Raw genomic sequence first — 13,740 nt, 5'->3', positions numbered from 1 at the left:
CGGTAATTATAACCATTAGGAATTCTCAAAGTGAGTCAGTTCAATGGTCATATCTCTATATGCACCATCTATATATATAATTTAATAAATGAGATCTATTAATCTTCATCTAATGAAGACCATTATATATATATTGATCTTTCCGGATTATTAATGTCCTTTTTAATAATCCTATGACCAAGAACAATTTTGATTAAATTATAAAAGATTTATCTCTCAATATTATGATCACTATCACAATGATAAATCTCTAAATTTAATCAAGGACCTTATTATATTAACATTTTAATATAATGACAATAACAAATTATTTGACACGTGATTGATTGGATTGTGGTCATACTATTTATTCCCAACAATCTCCCACTTGCACGAGAGCCAATCATGATAGATTGGATCTTGGGCATACTATTATCACAATAATCTCCCATTTGCACTAGAGTCAATCAATCATGTGTATAATTTTTCAATGCACATTGTGTTTATCAAAACTCTTTTGACCTTAAACACCTTAGCTTTTGAGTATGTTTGCTTGACTTTTGTAAAATACACTTAGTGTATAATAAATATCACGTTTTCTTAAAACATGAAATCTCCCACTACAATAGTACATAATTTTATTTTAAGGACAATCCTTATTGAACATGATTATAAAAAGTCTAAGTAACCATTAGATATATCTTTATAAAATTGTATCATTATACAAATAGGCTACTTTTTCAAAAAGTTAGTTTGTACTCCCACTCTTTTTTTAAGATGGAATCCATTTTCTAAAAAAGAGTTTTACCTCTTATCATAGACACTTTGTCATAAGAAGAGTGATAAAAATAATCTCATTATTTCTTTAGGGTAACCAATAAATCTCATTTATTGGACCTAATATCAATTCTATTGTTGTGTAATCTCTTAACACATATAAGACATCTCCAAACTCTAACGTTCTTTGAGTTTCAGCTTATGCCTTTTCCATATCTCATATGGGAAAAAAAATTAATTTAATAAGAAATTTATTAATTTAGCAACATTTTAAAATGTAGTCCAAATATTTAACAAACAGTGATCCTCAATTAAATCAAATTCCATGTTTCTTTAAACATGATAGAGTACATAGAGTACTAATATTTGTGCGTTGAGAGAATCTCATTCTCTATTCAATAGAATATCAATTAGATGTTAGAGATTTTACTTTAAGCTCTTATAATAAAAATACTCAATATCTTTATTAATGGTCAAACCAACCCTTAAGAGCAATTTTAATTGGCATACTCAATACTCATATTGAGTTTTTCTAAAAAGATCACAAACATTAATCATATTAAGGCCAATTATAAATTGTTTGAAACAAAATAAATCTCCAAAAATACTTGCAAGAATAATTTTTACTAAAGCCATTTGGCTAATAGCATTCCAACTTCTAAAATTGTTTAATTCAAAATATATTGTCCAATACTCCTACTTATTTAAATAAAATCTTTGATAGTCGTACTATCTTGCTTTGGGCAGTATACATCTTCTCAAGATGTTTAATAATAAATAGTAGGTTGTCTTTGAAATTGAAACTCATGAGTGTCAAAACAACCCATGTTACAGTAAAGCAATATTTCAAATTCTTCACAACTTCTAATCATTCCATAACCAAATTTATTGGAGAATATTATTTCAATAGGATTATCATGTCTATGATAACTCTTTCATACATAAGAACAATTCTCAATGTATAACCAATTTATTACTTTCAATTATGCCATACGAAAGATGGACATATTTAAAAAATATGAAAGTAAATTAAGAAATCTATATTTTTGTTAAAATTATTTAGAATCATGAATGAGTACCTTGGTTGTCAAGTTATTATTCATACCTATTCTAAATAAACATGATTAAATTGTATCACATACAATTATAATCCCAAATAATTATCTGGTTATCAGACAATTATTTAACTGAATTATATTTTATACCCCTAGGTTGTCTAGGTTCAAGTATAAAATTAATTCTCCTTATGCATCATCATATACATCAATAAATTCTATTCGTGATTACAAGTCACCTGGTTGTCAGGTCGTACCTTGTAAACAAGAGATAAATTTATTGTTGACAATATCTTAACTTTTAGGACTTATCTCTATTGTTAGAGAATTTTTATAAGTTCTCATTGATTAGATTTTATACTCCCAGGTTGTCTAGGAAAAATATAAAATTAAATCTCTAATACATCAAATGTATATACTGATTGTTATCTTGAAAATAAAACTCTTGGTTGTCAGGTCGCTCTTTATAATCAAGAATATTAGAAAAACTAATTTCTAAAATTATAGTGTTGAAAACACATCAATCAAATCAAAATTTGATTTTTCATGTACTAACATTTAGCATTAAAATGATCAAATCAAATTTGACCTTTATATATACACTTATATATATAAAAAATGAACAAAAGATATTTTGTATCTTATTCTTTTTATTGTGATCAAAATCACAATAAAATTTAAAAAATAAATAAAATCATACAAAATATTTGATTATAAATATAACTTTTATATTAAAAACTGATAATTTAATCACAATTAAATAATTAAAATAAATTAACTATTAATTTATTAGAAAACCATCTCAATGAAAATAAATACATCACATGCTTAAAAACAATTTGAATTAATCCTATTAATTCATAAACTTTAAGAAAATAGGAATAAAAATTTAAACACAAAAAAGGCAAAGCTCTGATACCACTGAAGGATTACTATGTGTTCATAACACACGCAGCGAAAGAAAATAAAGTAATCCTTAAAGATCTATTTTGTTCTTAAACTTTATTCCAATAATAAATATATATTAGGTCAAATCTAAATACCTGAGTACGCTAGTAAAAATCTTTTTCTCCTTCGGTGGTACGAAGGCGCTATGCGTATCCACACCGAGACCAACATTTGCTGTCAAATCCTTGACCAATGGACATCTGATCTAAATTGAGAAACCTCTTGTGTAACACCCTAACTTTTGGCACGTCATGATCGTACCAAAAGTGAGGCATTATTGACCTGTTTTCCGCATTTACTATTTAATACTGAGCCTTTAGTTCGATTTCACGTTTCAGTTTTTGAGAAAAAGCCGAAAAATTTTGTTTCTATTAATTAAAATCATATATAAAGATCTCCAAGCAATACTAGTCACATAGTTGTTAATAATAATAAATATCATACAAAAGAATTCAAGTGAAACTCAGATACAACTCCTATTCCTCTGTATAAAATAAAATCTTAAATAACAAAGGCGAGGAAATTCTAGGAAAGCTACTCAACACATAAACTTAACTCAAATAAGACTAATAACTGCCCGCAACTTCAAACTAAGTCTTCGAACCTGTGTCACTGAAAGGGTGGAAGAATTTGGGGTGAGAACAAACCACGCGTTCTCAGTAGGGATTGGAAATGCCGTAAGAGTAATGAAATAAAATGCAAATAATTAACTTACTTAGTAAAACTATTATGTTAAACCTTTGTAAATACTTTTATTTCTACCTTAGATAAATAATTACTTTTCTTTAAATTCCTAAACTCAAAACAGATCTTAATCACAAAATTAGCCATACCAACCATCTCTCAGTCACATAATCACTTTTCAACCACAACATCTCACCTCAATATATCCGTGAACTAACAGTACAAGTAAGGGATTCAAACCATCATACAAACAAGTCACAACAAGGCAAACAGCACAATCACAAAGAAATAGGATAAGCAAGCGCAATCAAATGCAAATGTTCAAACAACATGATGCATGTCTATCCCTAATGCAGGCCATGAGCTCATGTGTCGATTGCCTACCCGCTCCCGACATTACCCGGGTACAAGTCCCAGTTATGGCTTTTCAGATACATACAGTGTGCTTATAAGTCGTACGGCAAGGTCGCATACAGTGTGACTTTAAGTCGTACGGCTAGGCCGCATACAGTATGACTTTCCAAATCAATAAGCGTACATCTGGAAAACAGTTCTCAGTGTGTGGGCGTCCCCACTTTACATTTGGTACTAAGGCCCAAACAATGTCACATCTGCTCTCCTGTGGCAATCATTTCATTAATTCATACATTCCTTTAATCTTTGTTCTCTGCTCTCCTGTGGCAGAGATTCCTTTAATTTTCTTTCTTTCCTTTACTTTTCGTTCTTCCTCTTCTTTTCTTTCTTATCAAATCGAACTTAAAACATAACTTAAAGCAAAATCTCTTCTCAAAAGATTGAGTTTGAAACATCATACTTTTCTTAATAAATCGGTTTGAAAACAAAACTCTTTTCGTAATAAATAGAAAACAAGTAATATTCTTAAATTAAATTTGCTTTTAAAACTAAAGGAAATTCATTTCTTCATTTAGACTTTACAAATCCCTCCAACCATACTCATTTAACATTTAATACTAACCAAAATCACATTCTTCCGTATTTTTACCAGTCCTTCATCAGCACCTATTCATCATCATGCTAATACCAAAATCAGTTACCATCCACTTTCATAACCATAAATTTCAGCATCGAACACAGTCTCAATTCAAATCCAATTCATAAACTCAAATCACATTTCAATTTAACAAGTAACACCAAATTGACCAACACTCACAACTACAATCAATTCTCATCAATTAAACACACAAAACACGTGTAAATTATTTGCAATTACTCAATAAACTTTTTGGCATTCTTAAATTAAAAACTTGTAATTTTAAAATAAAACCCCCTACTTCTGTATGAAATCAAAATCAACGAAAGCTCCGAAAAATTTTCTGATCGAGCTGCTGAAGAGGAAAGCGTCAGAAATCATCTGTGCCTCTTTGAATTCCAATTGGCCAAACTCAAGAGACAGGAGAACTACGTTATCGTCGACTTCTACTGGATAAAAATAACACCAACATATAGAGGAGAAGGATACGAATACTTTTATCGGATTAGAATTTTTATTGGAATTACGGATCTCAAAAAATCAAAACCGAAAGATCAAAAGGAATCATGGTTTCCTCCTTCACCCACGGTCTCTCTCTCGGCCTTTCTTTCTTTTTTTGCCGAGTTCAATTCGGTGGTGAGAGTAAAGAAATGAAAGTGATAAGGCTAATAGGAATGGATGAATAAAAATATCTGAAGCTCCGAAGAAACTTTCTGACTGAGCTGTTGAAGAGAAAAACGTCAGAAGTCGTCTGTACCTCCTAGAACTCTAATTGGCCGAACTCAAGGGGAAGGGGAGCTACTTCACCGTCAACTTCTACCGAACAAAAGTGTTATTTAAAAATTCTAATAAATTTTAAACTCAATGTATCATATAATTTAATTTAATTACTTTTAGAAAAATAATACTCTTTAAATAAAATAATACATTATTATTTAATTTTTCAAAAATTCGGGTGTTATATTCCACACACCTTATAAAAATTTTCGTCCTCGAAAATTGATACAAAGCAAAAGATATTTTATATCACTTCATTTTTTAAACACATTTAAAGAAGAAGCAAAAATATCTCAGTATATATACATATATACAACTTTCAAATACTTTGATAGTCATATGGCATAAAGATACAAAGATAAAAATGTGGTTGCAAGCAAAAGTAACAAGGGAGGTTCGATGCAAAAGATAACATGGTTTAATCATGTGATGGTAAGGCAAGACAACGAAAGGTTATAAAACATGCATGGGGTTAAAATGACGTGCTTAACGTCTATACACTAATTTAATCTCACACCAACTTCAGGGCTTCAATTCCAAACTTTAACCTGAGGTATATTCGCCACTCCAAAATGTACTTTAACAAGTAGACTATTCGTGAATTTTCTCAACCTCATCAAACACTTTGCAACCCAATACTGGTCATAAATAATCTTCCACAAACTTTTTCAGGGGACTCAGAACCCTAAAATATCATGTGACGTCACACGCTTACAAGCTCTACCTTTCGTGTTAACGAAACAAACCATAAAGAGCTAACGCACCACTTGCTATGTATAACGGTCGCGTGTGACATCAAAACAAATCTCAAGTCACTAAAAAGATACAAGACTTTAGAGAAAGAACAAGTAGTTCGGACAAGGTTCACAAAGATTTCAACGATTCACTTTGATGCATTAAACAAGTCCAAAATTACATCAAAGAATATACGAGTCAAGAAGAGGAGTTTAAATAACACAAGGTAGATATCTATGAAATTGAAGAAGACAAATACAATTAGGATCAAATGATAAAGCATATGAACAAGGAACAAGGTTGAAAAATAATTAGTTAACTTTTCAAGAAAGAAATCTCGAATAAGAAACTCTCGGCGAACCATGAAAGAATAGATACGTAATCGAGTAGAATCAAGAAATTAACTCCTAACGTTCCCAAAACCCACGATTCACGTTACCTATTACTTCTATCTCGTCTATGATAATCCATTAGTGTTTCCATATACATGAATTATTAGTATTAAGTTGGCCAGACCTAATACCATGAGAGATGCAACGGTCGACTAACAGCATTAATCAATAGACAATCATGCATTTGAAACTCAAACTCTTGTCAGTGGGACAAGTCCTATTGCATGACAGACTCTCAGAGTATGCAGTAAAGCATAGTCAGTCCATTCCCAAGGCTCTAACGGGAACAAAATGCTCTGATACCATAATGTAACACCCTAACTTTTGGCACGTCATGATCGTACCAAAAGTGAGGCATTACTGACCTGTTTTCCGTATTTACTATTTAATACTGAGCCTTTAGTTCGATTTCACGTTTCAGTTTTTGAGAAAAAGCCGAAAAATTTTGTTTCTATTAGTTAAAATCATATATAAAGATCTCTAAGCAATACTAGTCACATAGTTGTTAATAATAATAAATATCATACAAAAGAATTCAAGTGAAACTCAGATACAACTACTATTCCTCTATATAAAATAAAATCCTAACTAACAAAGGCGAGGGAATTCTAGGAAAGCTACTCAACACATAAACTTAACTCAAATAAGACTAATAACCGCCCGCAACTTCAAACTGAGTCTTCGAACCTGTGTCACTGAAAGGGTGGAAGATTTTGGGGTGAGAACAAACCACGCGTTCTCAGTAGGGATTGGGAATGCCGTAAGAGTAATGAAATAAAATGCAAATAATTAACTTACTTAGTAAAACTATTATGTTAAACCTTTGGAAATACTTTTATTTCTACCTTAGATAAATAATTACTTTTCTTTAAATTCCTAAACTCAAAACAGATCTTAATCACAAAATTAGCCATACCAATCATCTCTCAGTCACATAATCACTTTTCAACCACAACATCTCACCTCAATATATCCGTGAACTAACAGTACAAGTAAGGGATTCAAACCATCATACAAACAAGTCACAACAAGGCAAACAGCACAATCACAAAGAAATAGGATAAGCAAGCGCAATCAAATGTAAATGTGCAAACAACATGATGCATGTCTATCCCAATGCAGGCCATGAGCTCATGTGTCGGTTGCCTACCCGCTCCCGACATTACCCGGGTACAAGTCCCAGTTATGGCTTTCCAGATACATACAGTGTGCTTATAAGTCATACGGCTAGGCCGCATACAGTGTGACTTTAAGTCGTACGGCTAGGCCGCATACAGTGTGACTTTCCAAATCAATAAGCGTACATCTGGAAAACAGTTCTCAGTGTGTGGGCGTCCCACTTTACATTTGGCACTAAGGCTCAAACAATGTCACATCTGCTCTCCTGTGGCAGTCATTTCATTAATTCATACATTCCTTTAATCTTTGTTCTCTACTCTCTTGTGGCAGAGATTCCTTTAATTTTCTTTCTTTCCTTTACTTTTCGTTCTTCCTCTTCTTTTCTTTCTTATCAAACCGAAATTAAAACATAACTTAAAGCAAAATCTCTTCTCAAAAGATTGAATTTAAAACATCATACTTTTCTTAATAAATCGGTTTGAAAACAAAACTCTTTTCGTAATAAATCAAAAACAAGTAATATTCTTAAATTAAATTTGCTTTTAAAACTAAAGGAAATTTATTTCTTCATTTAGACTTTACAAATCCCTCCAACCATACTCGTTTAACATTTAATACTAACCAAAATCACATTCTTCCGTATTTTTACCAGTCCTTCATCAGCACCTATTCATCATCATAGTAATACCAAAATCAGTTACCATCCACTTTCATAACCATAAATTTCAGCATCGAACACAGTCTCAATTCAAATCCAATTCATAAACTCAAATCACACATTTCAATTTAACAAGTAACACCAAATTGACCAACACTCACAACTACAATCAATTCTCATCAATTAAACACACAAAACACGTGTAAATTATTTGCAATTACTCAATAAACTTTTTGGCATTCTTAAATTAAAAACTTGTAATTTTAAAATAAAACCCCCTACCTCTGTATGAAATTAAAATCAACGAAAGCTCCGAAAAACTTTTTGATCGAGCTGCTGAAGAGGAAAGCGTCAGAAATCATCTGTACCTCTTTGAATTCCAATTGGCCAAACTCAAGAGACAGGAGAGCTACGTTATCGTCGACTTCTACCGGATAAAAATAACACCAACATATAGAGGAGAAGGATACGAACACTTTTATCGGATTAAAATTTTTATTGGAATTACGGATCTCAAGAAATCAAAACCGAAAGATCGAAAAGAATCATGGTTTCCTCCTTCACCCACGGTCTCTCTCTCGGCCTTTCTTTCTTTTTTTGCCAAGTTCAATTCGGTGGTGAGAGTAAAGAAATGAAAGTGATAAGGCTAATAGGAATGGATGAATAATTTTTGATGGCAAATGCTTCATTAGGTGTCATTGATTAATAATTAAGAATGGCATGTGTAACAATTATATGTATATATATATATATATATATGCACAAGAGCACATAAGCCATGTTTCTAATTCTTTCATTTGCTTATATATATAAAGAGAGCATGTGTCATGCTATAACCAAGTAATAATATAATATTGTAATAATATAATACAAACCACGTTTGGCTCCATGTTTTCTTAATGGCTTCGGCTTTATAAAAATTTTCGTCCTCGAAAATTGATACAAAGCAAAAGATATTTTATATCACTTCATTTTTTAAACACATTTAAAGAAGAAGCAAAAATATCTCAGCATATATACATATATACAACTATCAAATACTTTGATAGTCATATGGGATAAAGATACAAAGATAAAAGTGTGGTTGCAAGCAAAAGTAACAAGGGAGGTTCGATGCAAAAGATAACATGGTTTAATCATGTGATGGTAAGGCAAGACAACGAAAGGTTATAAAACATGCATGGGGTTAAAATGACGTGCTTAACATCTACACATTAATTTAATCTCACACCAACTTCAGGGCTTCAATTCCAAACTTTAACCTGAGGTATATTCGCCACTCCAAAATGTACTTTAACAAGTAGACTATTCGTGAATTTTCTCAACCTCATCAAACACTTTGCAACCCAATACTGGTCACAAATAATCTTCCACAAACTTTTTCAGGGGACTCAGAACCGTAAAATATCCTGTGACGTCACACGCTTACAAGCTCTACCTTTCGTGTTAACGAAACAAACCATAAAGAGCTAACGCACCACTTGCTATGTATAACGGTCGCGTGTGACATCAAAACAAATCTCAAGTCACTAAAAAGATACAAGACTTTAGAGAAAGAACAAGTAGTTCGGACAAGGTTCACAAAGATTTCAACGATTCACTTTAATGCATTAAACAAGTCCAAAATTACATCAAAGAATATACGAGTCAAGAAGAGGAGTTTAAATAACACAAGGTAGATATCTAAGAAATTGAAGAAGACATATACAATTAGGATCAAATGAGAAAGCATATGAATAAGGAACAAAGTTGAAAAATAATTAGTTAACTTTTCAAGAAAGAAATCTCGAATAAGAAACTCTCGGCAAACCATGAAAGAATAGATACGTAATCGATTATAATCAAGAAATTAACTCCTAACATTCCCAAAACCCACGATTCACGTTACCTATTACTTCTATCTCGTCTATGATAATCCATTAGTGTTTCCATATACATGAATTATTAGTATTAAGTTGGCCAGACCTAATACCATGAGAGATGCAACGGTCGACTAACAGCATTAATCAATCGACAATCATGCATTTGAAACTCAAACTCTTGTCAGTGGGACAAGTCCTACTGTATGACAGACTCTCAGAGTATGCAGTAAAGAATAGTCAGTCCATTCCCAAGGCTCTAACGGGAACAAAAAGCTCTGATACCATAATGTAACCCCCTAACTTTTGGCACGTCATGATCGTACCAAAAGTGAGGCATTACTGACATGTTTTCCGTATTTACTATTTAATACTGAGCCTTTAGTTCGATTTCACATTTCAGTTTTTGAGAAAAAGCCAAAAAATTTTGTTTCTATTAGTATAAAATAAAAATCCTAAAAAACAAGGGCGAGGAAATTCTATAAAAGCAACAAGAAATCATAAAATCTAAACTGATTACCCGCAGCTTTCGTATTGAGTCTTTGATCTTGTGTCACTAAAATGGTGGAAGATTTTGGGGTGAGAACAAACCACGTGTTCTCAGTAGAGATTGGGAATGCCGTAAGAGTAATGAAATAAAATGCAAATAATTAACTTACTTAGTAAAACTATTATGTTAAACCTTTGGAAATACTTTTATTTCTACCTTAGATAAATAATTACTTTTCTTTAAATTCCTAAACTCAAAACAGATCTTAATCACAAAATTAGCCATACCAACCATCTCTCAGTCACATAATCACTTTTCAACCACAACATATCACCTCAATATATCCGTGAACTAACAGTACAAGTAAGGGATTCAAACCATCATACAAACAAGTCACAACAAGGCAAACAGCACAATCACAAAGAAATAGGATAAGCAAGCGCAATCAAATGCAAATGTGCAAACAACATGATGCATGTCTATCCCTAATGCAGGCCATGAGCTTATGTGTCGGTTGCCTACCCACTCCCGACATTACCCGGGTACAAGTCCCAGTTATGACTTTCCAGATACATACAGTGTGCTTATAAGTCGTACGGCTAGGCCGCATACAGTGTGACTTTAAGTCGTACGACTAGGCCGCATACAGTGTGACTTTTCAAATCAATAAGCGTACATCTGGAAAACAGTTCTCAGTGTGTGGGCATCCCCACTTTACATTTGGCACTAAGGCCCAAACAATGTCACATCTGCTCTCCTGTGGCAGTCATTTCATTAATTCATACATTCCTTTAATCTTTGTTCTCTGCTCTCCTGTGGCAGAGATTCCTTTAATTTTCTTTCTTTCCTTTACTTTTCGTTCTTCCTCTTCTTTTCTTTCTTATCAAATCGAACTTAAAACATAACTTAAAGAAAAATTCCTTCTCAAAAGATTGAGTTTGAAACATCATACTTTTCTTAATAAATCGGTTTGAAAACAAAACTCTTTTCGTAATAAATCAAAAACAAGTAATATTCTTAAATTAAATTTGCTTTTAAAACTAAAGGAAATTTCTTTTAAATAACACTTTAAATAAAGTCTTAGAGTTTTATAAAAAATTGACAATATTTCCTCTAAAATTCGGGTTTTGCCACCCTTCAAGGGTCCCAACCTAAACCACCTTCTTGCATATTTTACCAACCCTTCATCAGCACCTATTCATCATCATGCTAATACCAAAATCAGTTACCATCCACTTTCATAACCATAAATTTCAGCATCGAACACAGTCTCAATTCAAATCCAATTCATAAACTCAAATCACATTTCAATTTAACAAGTAACACCAAATTGACCAACACTCACAACTACAATAAATTATCATCAATTAAACACACAAAACACGTGTAAATTATTTGCAATTACTCAATAAATTTTTTGGCATTCTTAAATTAAAAACTTATAATTTTAAAATAAAACTCCCTACCTCTGTATGAAATCAAAATCAACGAAAGCTCCGAAAAACTTTCAGATCGAGCTGCTGAAGAGGAAAGCGTCAGAAATCATCTGTGCCTCTTTGAATTCCAATTGGCCAAACTCAAGAGACAAGAGAGCTACGTTATCGTCAACTTCTACCGAATAAAAATAACACCAATATATAGAGGAGAAAGATACGAACACTTTTATCGGATTAAAATTTTTATTGGAATTACAGATCTCAAGAAATCAAAACCGAAAGATCAAAAGGAATCATGGTTTCCTCTTTCACCCACGGTCTCTCTCGGCCTTTCTTTCTTTTTTTGTCGAGTTCAATTCGGTGGTGAGAATAAAGAAATGAAAGTGATAAGGCTAATAGAAATGGATAATTTGTGGTGGCTAATGCTTCATTAGGTGTCATTGATTAATAATTAAGAATGGCATGTGTAACAATTATATGTATATATATATATATATATATGCACAAGAGCACATAAGCCATGTTTCTAATTCTTTCATTTGCTTATATATATAAAGAGAGCATGTGTCATGCTATAACCAAGTAATTAAAAATTTTAATAGATTTTAAACTCAAATTATCATAAAATTTAATTTAATTACTTTTAGAAAAATAATACTTTTTAAATAAAATAATACATTATTATTTAATTTTTCAAAAATTTGGGTGTTATATCTTGCAACTCTTTGCATGTCATAAAATTTTTCTCCAAGAATTAGGCTCACATACATTTATGTGTGTAGAGATAAAGGAATAAAACTCTTGTTATTCGCGTCTACATCACTTTCCTCTACTCTTGGCATACATATATATAGCATGAGATTTGTTACTGATTTTAAATTTGATTCTCAATTCAAATTTAAATCATATCTTGAAATTCCAAATCTGAATCATTCAAATTTTATGAATCATATCATAACTCAATTTGAAAACAGAATCTGTTAGGATCTCATCTAAATTCAGAAATAGAATAACTAGTTATTCTCAAATCTCATTTAATATTCTCAATTATCATACTATTATTATATTTTTGGTGCTAGCAAAGAATATAATATTATTCCATTTGAATTAATAAAATTATTTATTTGATCAAATCAAAATAATAATTAAATAATTATATAGCAAAGGTTAGAACACTCGTTAGTGTGTGACCCCATAGGTTCAATACTAAGTGGGTAGTAAATTAGTCGTACTAAATTTACTAATCAAGGTTGACGTCTAGCAACACTCCTCAACGACCCGATAGTATGAAGTAATATATTTTTACTAAGAACCTTAGAAGAACAAAGTATAATTCCTTCCATCTTTCCAACTCTTGGTTAACCCTTAGAGTATGGTTTAATTGTCAAACTCTAACTTGTTACCATTATTATAATGAACTGTGAATGACCTAAGAAACTCATTTCTTCATTCATTCAATCTCCTTAGCCAAGGTTTTATTCATCTCAGTCATTATAATCATAGAGCTCAAACTCTTTACCGAGAGTTGACGGATTCCTTATTGACTAATCATTAATTCTACAAGTATTTAAATCATACCCAATATCCATTCAACTAGCACCCTAGGGTATTAGGTATCCGGAATCAAAGTATAATAAATACATTGTTAATTACTATGACAGTCGCAGGTCAAAGGAAACTCTATTACTATGTTCATCTTGAGAATATCCTATTGACAAATATACGGTAATTATAACCATTAGGAATTCTCAAAGTGAGTCAGTTCAATAGTCATATCTCTATATGCACCATCTATATATATAATTTAATAAATGAGATCTATTAATCTTAATCTAATGAA

Source organism: Arachis duranensis, chromosome 10 (assembly GCF_000817695.3).
Source record: "Arachis duranensis cultivar V14167 chromosome 10, aradu.V14167.gnm2.J7QH, whole genome shotgun sequence".
In the NCBI taxonomy this organism is placed as follows: Eukaryota; Viridiplantae; Streptophyta; class Magnoliopsida; order Fabales; family Fabaceae; genus Arachis; species Arachis duranensis.
The sequence above is the reverse complement of the archived record's forward strand: the minus strand, read 5'-3'. Positions refer to the sequence as shown.